This window comes from Schistocerca gregaria, chromosome 5 (genome assembly GCF_023897955.1).
Source record: "Schistocerca gregaria isolate iqSchGreg1 chromosome 5, iqSchGreg1.2, whole genome shotgun sequence".
Taxonomy (NCBI): Eukaryota; Metazoa; Arthropoda; class Insecta; order Orthoptera; family Acrididae; genus Schistocerca; species Schistocerca gregaria.
In genome coordinates this window covers 97,417,174-97,432,381 of record NC_064924.1, presented here as the reverse complement: position 1 = coordinate 97,432,381, position 15,208 = coordinate 97,417,174, and positions in this window count along the sequence as shown.

Here is a 15,208-nt window from a genome sequence, read left to right as displayed (position 1 = left end):
TGTTGTATACCGTCTGTATTGTGAGAAATAAGAATAATATATGTATTAAGTATTACTTTTGAGGTTAGTTATGTAATAATGGTACCCTCCATCTCAAATATTTAAGCATTTGTCATATTTTACTTAAGACTGTAGCTTCGACAAATAACATCGTTGGCGCGCAACAATACGCCGCTATTACACGACAGACTTAATGTTCTTTAAATTGTGAGACAGGAAAGTAAATTATACATTCTGATTTTCAGCATATTAATGAATGGGAGTAACGTAATTTACAGTCAGTTTGCAGTTTCTTAACGAGTATTTTCGCGACAGGCTGTGGCTTGTTCTTACGTAACGATAGAAATATTTTCACTAAGAATTTTGTTCATCAACCTTATTCGACGCCCTCTAAAGCATTAAAATTAAGATAGCAAAAATTTAAATTCAGAGATTATGATCGCAATTAACAGAAGGAATAATTAAATAATTTTTCCATTTTTTGCTATTGCTTATACTTCTCTCTATACGTAGCACATAAAGATTTATTTTAAAAAGTAAAGAGAGATAAATATTTAACAGTAGCGGGACAATATACTGGCTCACCTAGTATACCTAGACCTTTACACGACGACCACAGGCCATGAAAACCACACACTGCCGTGGCAAGTTTCTCTCTCTCTCTCTCTCTCTCTCTCTCTCTCTCTCTCCGTTGACCTAGCGCCTCCCGTCGACGCATCTGGCAGCTGGGTTCATTGTTTTCATTTTCTGTTTGTATTCTGAAGCAAAAGATCTGATATTAGTCACCCATTTGGATCTCCGGGAGGGGGACTGCCAAGGGGGAGGTGGCCACGAGAAAAAGATAGAATAACCCACGATGGGATTACGTGCTACGAGTCGGGGCACGGAATGTCAGAAGTTTCAACGTAGTAGGAAAGCTAGAAAATCTAAAAAGGAAAATGAAAGACTCACTCTACATGTAGTGAGAGCCAGTGAAGTGAAACGGGAAGAAGATAAGGATTTCTTGTCACATGAATATAGGGTAATGTCAACAGCGGCAGAAAATGATATACCTGGAGCAGGATTCGTTACGAATAGGGAAGTAGGGTAGAGAGTGAGCTCCTGTGAAAAATTCAGTGATAGGGTTGTTCTCATCAAATTCGACAACAAACCAACGCCGAGAACCATAATTCAGGTATACACGCCAACGTCGCAAGCAGCAGATGAAGACAAAGAGCAAGTATATTACGATACTGAACGGGTAATTCAGTATGTAAAGGTAGATGAAGATCTAATAGTCATGGAGCACAAGAACACAGTTATAGGGGAAGGAACAGAAGAAAGCATTGCGAGAGAATACGGACTTGGAAGTAGAAACGAGAGGAGAAAGACTAATTGAATTCTGCGATAAATTTCAGACGATAATAGTGAATACACTGTTCACGAATCACAAGAGGAGGAGGTATACTTAGAAAAGACTCAGAAACATTGGAAGGTACCAGCTGGATTACATCAAGGTCAGAGATTTCGATATCAGGTATTGGATCGTAAGGTGCAGGTGCCGATATAGAATCAGACCACAATTTAGTAACGATGAAGAACGGAATGAAGTTTAAGAGAATCGTCCAAAAGACTCAATGTGGAAAGAAGTGGGCCACTGAGGTAATGATGAATGACGAGACGCATTTGAAGTTCTCTAAGGATGTGGATACTGCAATAAGGAGTACCAGAGTAGATATTTCAGTCGAAAAGGAGTGGATATTTCTCAAAATGGCAATCACAGAGGTTTGACAAATAAACATGGGTACAAGGAAGATAGCTGCGAAGAGAGATTGATTAACAGACGAAATACTTCAATTGATCTACGAAAGAAGAAAGTACAAAACGTTCAGGAAAAGACAGGAATACACCAATATAAATCTTAGGAATGAAATAAATAGTACGTGGAATGCAGCCAACGCGAAGTCGTCGGGAGGACTGACTCACTATAGAGAAAATCCAAAACAACCTTCCGCGAAATTAAAAGCAAAAATGGTAACTTTGAAGAGTGCAAAGGGAATCCCTCTGTTAGACGCAGAAGAGAGGGCGGGCAAGTGGAAGGAGTACATTGAAGGCCTCTATGGGAGGGAGGACTCACCTGATAATGTAACGGGAGAAGAAATTGGAGCCGATATGGATGACATTAGGTCTCTGAAACACGAAATTCAATAAGGCAGAATAAGTAAATTACAGTCTATTGGAATTTCTAAAATCGCTGGGGGAAGTCGGTATTCAAGTTGGTGTGTAGAATCTATGAGACCGGCGCCGTACCATCCGATTTTGGGAAAAATATCCACCCAATTCAAAAGATGGCAAGGGCAGATATGTCTGAAAACCATCGCATAATCAGCTTAACTTTTGCATCCAAGCTGCATGCAGGAACAATACACAGAGGAATGGGAAAGAAAATTGAAGATGTGTATCTGTTAGATGAAGATCCGTTTGGCTTTACGAAAGGTAAAGGCGCCAGATAGGTAGTCCTCACGTTGCACCTGATAACGGAAGCAAGGCAGAAGAAAAATCAAGACACTCTCACAGGATTCCTCGAAAAAACATTCGACAGTGTAAAATGGTGCAAGATGTTCAAATTTCTGAGAAAAATAGGGGTAAGCTATAGCGAAAGGCACGTAATATACGATATGTACAACAGGGTGGATGGGGACGGTGGAGGATTCACGGTGTTGTACCGATCCCCCTAACCAACAAGTCTGAGGTGCTGTCTCTCGCCGGAACTGAAATTGAGCCAGTGGGACTCACTTCACCCTTTTGGGAAAAACGGAAAACCGTTTTGTCTGGTGTCGAGAGGAGGCAAACGCAAAAGGGCAGGGGTCCATTAATCGTCGGCAGTTCAAACTTACGACGAATGATGGTACCTCATAGGGAAATGGTGCCAAAGGACAGGAAAGGGCAACAGGTGCACTGAGTATGTATTCCTGGAGGCCTCATTCAGCATGTTGAAGACGATATTCCAGCAGCCATTGAAGGAACGAGGTCATCATTGGTGGAGACTAATCATCCAACAATTAATTGGGAAAATTAGTGTTTTGTTAATGTTGTTAATGTTAATAAGACATCAAGTGAAACACTACTAAATGCCTTCTTTGGTAACTATCTAGTACAGATAGTTAGGAACACCACTCGTGATGAAAATAAGTTGGACATAATGGCAACGAATAGACCTGACCTCTCTGAGGTTGTCTCCATCGAAACTAGCACCAGTGACCATGATGCGGTTGTGGTTACAATGATTGCCAAAGTACAAAGAACAACCAAAACAAGCAGAAAGATATACATGTTCATCAACGTAGATAAATAATCAGTAGTGACATATCTCAATGAGTAACTTGAAACTTTCAGTAAAGTGCAGGGACATGTGGAGGAACTATGGTGCAAGTTTAAAAGAATAGTTGACCGCACACTGGATAGATATGTACCTAGTACAACAGCCCCTAACAGGAGGGACCCTCCATGGTATACGGTCACTAAAAATAAACTTCTAAAGAAATAGGTGTGAAACAAAGCATAGGGCTATAGATGGAGAGATGCTGAAAGAAATGAGTTTGGCTGTCAAGAGAGCAATGCGCGAAGCCTTCAATGACCACCGTAGCAAAATATTGTCCAATGATCTTTCACAGAACCCAAAGAAACTCTGGTCGTATGTAAAGGGTGTTAGTGACAACAATGTTAGGGTCCTCTCCCTAGCGAATGAGACAGGAACTAAAATTGAGGGTAGCAAAGCAAAGCTGAAATGCTTAATTCCGTTTTCAAATGTCCCTTTACAATGGAAAACCCAGGAGAATTGCCTCAATTTAATCCTCACACAACTGAAAAGATGAATTAAATAAGTATTACTGTCACTGGTGCTGAGAAACAGATGAAACCATCAAAACGGAACTAAGTTCCAGAGCCCAATGGAAACCCTATCAGATCCTATATTGAATTTGAGGCTGAGTTAGCTCCTCTTTTAACTATAACCTATCGTAGATCACTCGAACGAAAAGCCATGCCCAGTTCTTGGAAAAAAGCACATGTCACACCCGTCTATAAGAAAGGTAGTAGAAGCGATCCTCCAGTATCCTTGCCATCGACTTCTTGTAGAGTCTTATAACATATTCTGAGCTCAAACATAATGAGGTACCTTGAAGAGAATGACCTCCTCAGTGCCAACCAGCACGGATACCGAAAACATCGATCATTTGAAACCCTACTTGTACTTTTTTACACGACATACTGAAAGTTTTGGATCAAGGCAATCAGGTAGATGCAGTATTTCTTGATTTGACTCAGTACCACGCCATTTTTATTATCAAAAGTACGATCATATGTAGTATCAAGTAAAATTTGTGACTGGATTGAGAAATCTTGGATGAAGGGTCATCATCAGATGTAGAAGTAACTTCGGATGTGCTCGAGGAAAGTGTGTTGGGACCATTTCTGTTCACAATGTATATTGATGATCTTGCAGACAATATTAATAGTAACGTCAGGCTCTTTGCAGATGATGCAGTTATCTATAATGAAGTATTATCTGAAAGAAGCTTCATAAATATTCAGTCAGCTCTTGATAAGATTTCAGTGTGGTGCAAAGATTGGTAACTTACTTTAAATGTCCAGAAATTTAAGATTGAGCACTTCAAAAAACGAAAAAAATGTATTATCTTATTACTATAATATCAGTGAGTCACTGTTGGAAACGTCCAACTCATACAAATACTGGGCTTAACACTTTGTTGGGATATGAAATGGAATGGTCACATAGGCACAGTTGTGGGTAAAACAGGTAGCAGGCTTTGGTTTGAAACTTCCTGGCAGATTAAAACTGTGTGCCGGACCGTGGCTCGAAATCGGGACCTTTGCCTTTCGTGGGCAAGCGCGAAAGGCAAAGGCCCCGAGTTCGAGTCGCGGTTCGGCACACAGTTATAATCTGCCAGGAATTTTCATATCAGCGCACACTCCACTGCAGAGTGAAAATCCCATTCTGAAGACTTTCGTTTGTTGGTAGAATACTGGGGAAGTGCAATATATCTACAAAGGAGACTGCTTACAAATCACTCGTGCGATCCATCCTAGAATATTGTTCAAGTATGTGGGGCCCATAGCAAAGTAGGACTAACGAGGGAAAAAAATGGTTCAAATGGCTCTAAGCACTATGGGACTTAACATCTGAGGTCATCAGTCCCCTAGACTTAGAACTACTTAAACCTAACTAACCTAAGGACATCACACACATCCATGCCTGAGGCAGGATTCGAACCTGCGACCGTAGCAGCAGCGTGGTTCTAGACTGAAGCGCCTACAACCGCTTGGCCACAGTGGCCGGCACTAACGAGGGATATTGAACGTATACAAAGAAGGGCAGCACGAATGATCACAAGTTTGTTTGGCTCTAAAAGTGTGTGAATTCCTAAGAGATCAAACTGCTTAGGTCATCGGTCCCACCCACTACTTAAACTATCCTATACTAAGAACAACACACAAACCCATGCCCGAGGGAGAACTCGAACCTTCGGTGGGAGGCTCCGCGCAATCCGCGGCTTGACACCTCAAACCGCACGGCCACTCCGCGCGGCTTCAGGTTTGTTTAATCCGTGGGATAGTGTCGCAGAGATAGTAAAAGAACTGAACTGGAAGACTCTTGAAGACAGAAGTAAATTATCCCGAGAATTTTTGTTAACAAATTTTCTAGAACTGGCGTTAAATGATTACTGTATGAATACACTACAGTCACTCATATTAGAGTGCATCTAAATGTACAAATTATTGTCGATATTATGGGATGGAAGATGAAATAAAAAACCCGGAAATTTTAGAATAATTCTGGAAAGCTGGTGCTCTCTAAATACATCGAGTTGTACGGTATCCTACAATTACGAGAGAAGCTCTCTGGAAAAATCTTTAAGAATAAACATAAGGGTAACCACTTCCAGTAACTTGCGAAATGTCGAACCATAAACTCACAACAAAATACGACAATCATTTATCTCTTACAACCACAATTTTCTTAATAAGTTATCTTAAGTGAATTTCATACATTGTATCAGTTTTTCGTCCACCTTCTTCCTCCAGGTTGAAAGAAGGTAGAGCAATTACTACAACAATGTCTTGAGCGACCAAAATCTGAACCAGACTATGTACTGCACATTATCTTTGAGCTGTCTAGAGAGAACCGTTATTGCACGATATTATTGTACAGTAATATTGACCGGCTAGATTTGTTGCGAGAACATACTGCAGTGTGAAAGATAAGAGGATATCTGAATGTGTAAAGTCTTCGTGTGATTCGTTAAATTGTATCCTGAGCTTATCTTCTTTCATGATACTGATGATATTGCTAACTATAATCCGCAATAATAAAATTCGGTTCTGAAACCAGGGAAAAAGGACAAAATCCAAGATTATTTACATCCATAAAGATTTTCGACGGACTTGAAGCTCGAAACTGACAAATATCTTCGACTGTTCTCAGCAAACAGAAAAGTGGTAGCATTCGCTCGGAAGTAACCAACCCATTCATTCGCTATTGGCTTACCGCATTGTACGTGGAGCTTATTGACCACCTCATATGCTTTTAAGTCGTTGTTTGTAATTTTGATTCTTAGAAATAATAATAATAATAATAATAGTACTAGTAGTAGTAGCATAGTCTGTTAGACTGTGGTAGTAGTAGTGCACAATTCGTCGGGAATAATAAATCCAAGGGCGGCAGCTGTAGGAGTAAGCGCTAAGATCGAGACAGCAGGTATTCTTTCCAGGTCCCTTCCGCGTATTATCGAAAATACCATCGTATGGGGTATGAAAAGAAATTTGTGAATGGATTAAGGATTTCTTGGCAAGGGAGGACACAATGTGTTACCTTCACCTGTGGGAGAACTTCACAGATGGTGAAAAATGAATGACCAATGCGTGAAGAAAAGACGCAAACCAGGCCTTGAAAGCCTCAGTAATCTTCTAGAACCAACTTTAAGTGAGAAATCTAGGAAGAAACCATAGGGATCACGAAAATAAGATTGGGCTATCTACAGCACACACAGAAACTCTTAAGAAATTATCCTTCCCATACTCCATAAGTGAATGGAACGGGAAGAAGCCATCATAACTGGTATAGTGGAAAGTACCGACCCGCATGTACTTCGCAGTGGTTTCCTGAGTATGGACGAAGATGTAGGTCAACAGACAGGTGTTGCAGAGCTCCAGCTCTCAAATCAATGGGCTGATCCGTCTCTAATAACCTCGTTGTCGACGGGACGTTAAACACTAACCACCACCAACAATGGGTTGATACGCGGGGACAGGAGACAGCCTCATTCCTAATACCTTTGCAGTAGAACGTTATTTGTAGCCATTATACGCGGCCGTTCACAGAGCGAGGTAGCGCATTCGGGAGGACGACGGCTCAAACCCGCGTCCGGCCATCCTGATTTAGGTTTTCCGTTGATTTCCGTACACTGCTTCAGGCAAATGGCGCGATGGTTCCTTTGAAAGGGCATGGCCGATATCCTTCTCCATCTTTCACTAATCCGAGCTTGAACTCTGTCTCTAATGACCACATTGTCGGCGAGACGTTAAACACTAATTCCTCTCCTTCGCATATTAGTACCTCGTCTTTCTAACGAAACAACATCAGGAACATCGAATTCACTTTACAAAACGGAGTACCATTTATTCGGAATGATATGCCTCGTGGCACGGCTATCACAATACAATATATTTACGTCAATATACTTTCTATTTCATGAACCCATGGCGCTTGAAGCAAACACTGCCTTTCCACTCACCTTCTGGTTTTGCCACCCGCTGTAGCAGTCAAGAGCCTTCTACCGACACACCGCTGCCCCGTGAGTGCCAATTTCACACAAGCCGGAATCTTCATCATGGCAACGTCGCGGACGCGTCAAATAGGCATCCGGTTAGCCAGAATGAACGTGTTGCACTTTAAAAGCAAAAGAGTTTCACTTTGTAATAAATGCAATAGTATAATTGCAGCATGCACACAAGAATGAAACATGTATATTCTTACGATTTAAATAGCCACGAATGCAATTTTATCAAGAGCCATAAACTGTAATACACGAAACCAGAACACAATGCAGAAGTCAATTATGCAATAAGACGTGTGGTGGGCACATTAATTGGCGCAATTCTACTGATAATAAATGTGTGCACGAACAAATCACTGCTACACTGCCAATTTCTATTTCCAAGAGTGAAGTTTTAAAACAGGAAACTTATTCTTCACGAAAACAAAGATATTGTGCAGCTGCATAGAACAGCACATTAAAAACTAAAGTTTTTTCAAAACAATAAACGTTAAATATTATACTACATTGGTATTATGTAATGAGAAGTGTATCCGTTGCTTTGTACCGTCATTATGCAGTCGTTGACATTCATTAGAATTTCACTGGAGCCTATTTACTGGAGAAAGCAGTAACATTTCTAATTCGATTGAGAAAAAAACGCAGCAAACTTTTTATCTATTTTCACAGAGTTCCTGGTGTCTAAATCCATTTGTAATTACTCCAAAGGCTCACAAATTAGAGAATTCAGGGAAAAGATTGCTTTTAACTAACCGCCTTCAAATCTTTGTGGTGGGAAAGATTTCATATAGCATACTGTGGTTTGACATTACTGTAAAGCTATGCTTTTCTTATACCACACTTTCTAAATCAGGAGAATCAATAGGCAAAATCCAGAATCAGATACAAAAGAGCAAAGTGTGAAATTACTTTGATACAGGTTTGCATCACAAATAAAACATCACTATGTAACTACATTTTTATTTTCCTTGAAATACATGAAGCTTCCTCTTACTTTTGTTTGCAACTATGGTATCATTTTTTCGTTTCGCATTATTATTCAGCAGAGTATTGGAAACAAATCTGTATTGGCTATATCTTCACACATGTCACATACTGCACATCACCCACATCTATCATGAAGAAACTGGTGCCTGACAAAAGTATTATTTTCAAAATTAAATTTAGAAGCTGTTTTTGTTTACATATTTTTAAAATATGTGAGTCATAGGAATCTGATATCAGTACACAAACAATACTCATAGCCAGGTGGCACAATTTCATAACTGTTACGGATGACAAAGTTAAGCCACTGTGTTTAGAAATGTCAGAATAGAGGCTATTGCTGTTACTTAATTTTAGAACTGTAACACAAGCTTCAAATGATCCTTCTTTTTATAAAGCCTTTGTGCTACATAAACAAAAGCAGTATTATTATTGGCTATATAATTTCTGGCTCTTTGTGCACGTTAACCTTCAAATTCTGGGTTTTCTAGAAAAATGCAATCATCCATATCAGCACAGTCAGCCTGGAACATTCCAGAATCATCATTCAGACCACAAACCAATTAAACTCTTGACACAATTTCTTTTTTTCTAATTCCCAAGTCTTGGTGTATGACACGTGATAGTTTGCTCCAGATAGTTGTTTGTACAATCCAAATCTTGCTTTTAAATTATCAGTCTGAAAGTTTCCAGTCAGAAAATTCTGCATAGCTGAGTAATGCAAAGAACTTCATTAGTGCGGCACAAAGATTTGTGTGATCCTCTTGAAAGTGATGAGCCCTTTACATTTAACAATTGCCACCTGCTTAATCAAAATTTGAAGCTTTCTGATTACTGTGGAATAGAGTCATTGCAAACAACTGCACTGAGTTTCTCACTTTCACTGTCTTCCACCAATCTGTAACTATTCATACAAACAGTGCACTTCACTCTGCACTTCAAAACACTCACAGCAGTAACAGTTGTGTCATGAAAAACATTATTGGCCAAGCTTACATTTTGACATTCAGTGTCATTGGGATATAAATTTTTGTAATTGAGCTTTGGAGCTGCTTTTATGATAGGGTTGTCTCTACATTTTGCCCCATATAAGTTTACCACACCAAAACACTTCGCTTCTAAAACTTGACCACACTTCTGTTCAAATAAGGGGAAGATAAATATCTTGTCTGCACCAGCTAAGTTTGTCCAGTTTTTTCTTATATTCTTAAATAGTTGCACAGTGTCATGCATGACTTGTACCGGTATATTATCTTTACTGTCAAAAGAAAAATGGACATAATAATTGCTTTCATAGTTTTCTGTTATTTCATGAACAAGCTTTTATTTAAAGTATTGTTATTACATTATTATGACTTTAAGTCCACAAGACATTACAGATTGTAAAATTGCTAATGTTTTTCATATAATTCATGCCCAGACATGTTCTCCATCGGGTGCAATAAAACAATCTCCTTCTTACTGCCAAATCAGATGACACTAGAAAAGCTAGAAGTGTTGTAGCTTCAGTTCTTACAAATTCTCAGGAATGCCAGTTATAACACCTCCCTTGAACTGAAACTTTGGATTAATATAAATTCATCCAACTGTAAAATATGTATTCATTCCTCTTCAGGCAATCTGACTGCTACAATCTTAAGAAAATGATAATCACTTGAATTATTTTCTGCCAGAATGTTTAAGGAAGCAGTAAGTTTCTCCATTTGCTGTTCAAATGTTAAGAAAGAGTATAGCAATGTATGTATAGAGTAGTTACCTTTTCTTTTTTGCCACATAACATAATTTGTTCTGACAAGAAATTGACACAAAGGCTGCTTCCATTGTCTTCAGTCAAATTTTGCTCCAAATATGCAACCGAGTTTCTTAGCTTTGTGACACAATCATGCTCACAACTTTCCCTGGATGTTTCAATAGTTACATACTTCTGCAGAATGTTGTCTAGGTGTGACCACCGAGTTATTTTCAAGTTTAGAGGCACTACTTATTGCAGATCTTGAGCACTTCTTACAATATTATTGCCAACACGTACTCGAACTCACATACAACTGCCAAATCTTTACAGTAAATTGAATTTGTGGAATGCCTTCCACTGATGTACTATAGAAACATATACAATCATTAATTGCAGTATAGCACCACTTGTCACCTTGCACAATTCTACTTAGTTTTCACACAGGTCTGTAAAACTTTTGATACCATTTTCTGCAAGCCACACTTATGTAGATATCTCTCTCTCAGTTTCATCTTCTTTCATTTGAATCTTTTCTAGAGTCAGATTTTGGTAGTTTGCTTAAATAATTGAATCGAATTTTATTTGAGCCTGTAAGATTACATTGTGCACAGTAAATGTAAATGTAATATAGGACAAGTCAAAGTATTACCATTCATTATCACTTATTTTTCTACACCTTTAGCTTACATTTTTACATAATTGATAATGAATAACAATATATTCAAATTTAATGGCATAAGTAAAACTCTTTTTCAATGAGATAGTCTTTAAATTTCTTTGGAAATTTATTGTGAAGTACACTATCTCGCAGGTTTTTAGGCAGACTTCTTAGTAGCCTGATACCAGAGTACTGGGGTCCATTTTCTAGCATTGCCAATCGGTGGGGTATGCTCCGTACTTACTTCTTCCTTCTTGTATTGTGGGTGTGTACGCTAGCATTTGTAATCCAGTCCTCACTACCTGTTGTGATGTACATTATTGTTTTGTATATATATATACAATGATGAAAAAGTTAAGATACCTAAATTCTCGAAACAGTTTCAGCACGTTTCAGAGGTCTTTCTTCTTAAAATAGCCCTAATTGCTTTTTTTTTTTTTTTTTTTTTTTTTTTTTTTTTTTAGTGTGAACACTCGTTTTGTCTCTTGTTTGTTTGAGTTTCCCCACACAGTCACTCCGTCTGTAAGTATGGTTCGAAAAGTCCATGATACACTGGACACAGAAGGTTCTTATCTGAATACTGTGATAGCTGCATCATTAAGAATATGACAGAGCTCAGTTTCTTACAGACATTATTAATATGTTTTTTCCACTTCAGTTCATTATCCATGAGAATACCTAAGAATCTAGCAGATTCTACTTCTTCCAGCCTTGTTCCATCAACGTCTAAATCCATGTCTACAGCCTTTTCCTTGTTTTTAAACACTGCAGACAAAGTCTTTTTTAGATTTATAACCAGTTCATTTTCCAACGGCCATTGAGCTGTGATATTTACAGATATGTATGCTCTTCTCTCAAGCTGTTCCATATTTTGGTCACTATTTAGTATTGTCATGTCGTCAGCATACAATATTTTCTTTTCTTCCTCCTCAGTACATATATCATTAACAAACACATTAAATAGCAATGGCCTCATTACCAAACCCTACGCATCATTAAATTAATGGTAATACACATTTACTGTAGATAACAAATTACTCATCAGTAACATGCTCATCATGTGGCTTTAAACTGTACACTATATTAACATTAAAAAAAAAAAAAAAAACTTATCAATCAGAAAACTCACTCTTATAGGCAGACCAGTGACCTTTAGATGTCACAGGAAAAAGTTTAACAAAAGTAGCAGATCTCACAGCAAACAAAGCCAAACATTCGCAGTCTGTACATCTCATAACGCAGAACTGCATAAGTTCAATAGGCAGTCTTCACAGCATTATTGCCACTTTTCATGGCTCCAGCTTCAGTAATATAGGCTATGCCAGTGACCTAGTTGTTTACATTTATCATACACAAATTTTTGTTCTTCCCACTCTTTCGGCATCTCCTTTTTCCATGTGTTAGAAATGACAAAACAGTTACATCTGTTAATTTTGTACATGCAATTCAGTGGCACAAAATTTTTCAATAAATGAGTTCAAACTCTGGTTCTTGACTGGTATTGTGTCCCAGAGATTTTTAAAATTATATTTCTTTCCCAGCATAGATAAAATTTGATCATTTAATGTTCTCTCATACAATACATTGTCTTCATGTCTCATTAATTCATCATTTAGATCTACAAATAACTGTTGCAGCTTAGTTACTTATTAGCTAATATCTTTTGATTCCTCACATTTGACCCAAAAAAAAGGTTCCAGTTAACATATTTAAACATCACATGCTTCTACATTCAAATTGCACACAGAGTTTTTGCCGTATTTCTTTTGCACTGCACATCATCACAAGTTCAGCAACTGGTTTGCTTAGCACACTTTCTATCGAACTTACTACTTTCACATAATTGTTTTGCCATTGTGTGTATGCTGCCTTCTATTCACTTGTTAATTCCTGAGAGAACACTACAGATTTGCATGTACTGACCAAATTATAGGAATCATGCGAATGTTTTGATGCGAGCTTTTCCCATTTCTCATGATTTATGACTGGGCAAAAGCTATTCGAGTGGCTTTCAGTGGATGGTTGCAACTAGTTTCAACTGACCAGGAGTTTTCTTCTGGTGACTCAAAAGTGTTTAATAACCTTGCTCCAAAGAGGTATGCCCACACATGAGCAAAGCTTTTTGTGTTCAGCCTTGTAACCTTCTCATTGAAGAAAATAAGTGGGGGAACATGGAGCAGAGTGAAACAATTAATATAAATTGAGTTGTAAATCCACTTTTATTTATAATAATAACATTGTAAGACACAGGAGAAATAGATACTTGTTGGCATATTGTAGAACACAACTGTCAGAGTCAAGAAATTTTTCTGCTATCTGTAATTATAATTTTAAATCAACATTACATTTGCTTCACTGTGCCCCATGTATAGGGAGCGCTCAAATGGTTGATGGGGGCACATGTATAGGGAACACTCAAATGGTTGATGGGGCACAGTGATACAAACATTTCTAACATTTCAACTTGAATCATTTATCTGGTTTTACCCAAAAACACATTAGCATGAAAATTATTGGACATTATCAATCAAAAAACTGCACTCTTAACCTTGAAATGATACAGGCTACTTAGGCTTAAATATGAGAACTTGAATGATTCATGACAGTAGAATAAAAATGTCTGCACCTACCAAATAAACACAAAATTTTAATAACTCTGTGAGGAACTACCCAGTGAGATTTATCCCATATTTATAGAAGAAAAGTCAGCTCCAATTGACAAGTAACACTTGAGTCTTTTTGTTTGCCCATACTGAATAGGTGCATCTGTGGTTTTAGATATGAATTTCCCTTTTCTGTGCAGGACCTAAAGAAGCTTACCATAGATTTTTTTATTTGGTTGCAATACCAATGCAAAATTTCTTCCTGCTGGAAGTTTTAAGTTGCACCATAAACAATCATCTGCTTACGCATCCCTCCCCAGATCCTCAAACTCATCTGGCTTTAATGATGACATTAGTTCTTCAAGCATTTCTTTATTTTTATCAGAATCATCTAAGACATTACCATCAGTGTTGTCATTGTTAGATTCTGAGTCATCCCATTTTCTCTCTGAAAAAAGTGACCTCTTCATTTATGATGTTACCTTTCTGTGCATTAAATTTTCTTACCATGTTTTCATTTCTGGTGTGCTGGAAGCAATTACCCTTCTGCCCTTCCTGCGAGCATGTCTTTCATTTTTCCTGTTACTAGCTTTGGGGTAGCCACAGATGTTTCCAAGAGAATATTTGAAGACTTGTGAATTTTCCTTTGATGTGTGGAATTCACTTGTGCATGAAGCCTCTTATTGGCGATCATTTTCCATCAACAATGACTCCTTTTCTACTGAAGCTTCAAAAGGGTGGTCAGTGATATAACGACCTATGAAGTCTACTTCTGTGAAGACACGTTCTTTGCTATATCTAACACGTCATGTATTAAAACACTTTTGTTGTTATCACAGAGAATTAAAGTTGGTTTCTGTCTCTGACATCTAGAATGTTTAATAAAGTTCTTCATCACCTGTACGAAAAGCTCAGCTGTAATCCAGCCAGAACTGTAAGCTGAGCCTAGAGTTCAGGAAGGAGCATGATCAGTTACGTAGGGTTTGAAGTAAACCCTAGGGAAAATCACCACAGGTGGAATTGTGTTGCCACTAGGCAGAAACAATGCTACATGTTATCACAGATGTTCCTTCTTCTGTGCCCGAGCACTTACTATCTTGTTTTACACATTTTTCTGCAACTACTTTTGGAGGATTTTGGTTTGTACTAGTGCAAGGTTCATTTAAATTAGGTACCCACAATCCAGTTGCAATCTCAGGCAATCTGTATAAGGTGACTGCAGATTAGTGAAAAAGTCTCAAGATTTGATTTTTTAAAATGAAGCAGCCCTATACAGAATACGTGCAGTGTCACCTAAACAGTGGCGCCTCACAGCTCAACTGTGACATCATACATTCCAGGCAAGGTACCCTTGTGAGGCAAACTGAGTAGCTCCTTGATTGAGAAGGAGCAGCTC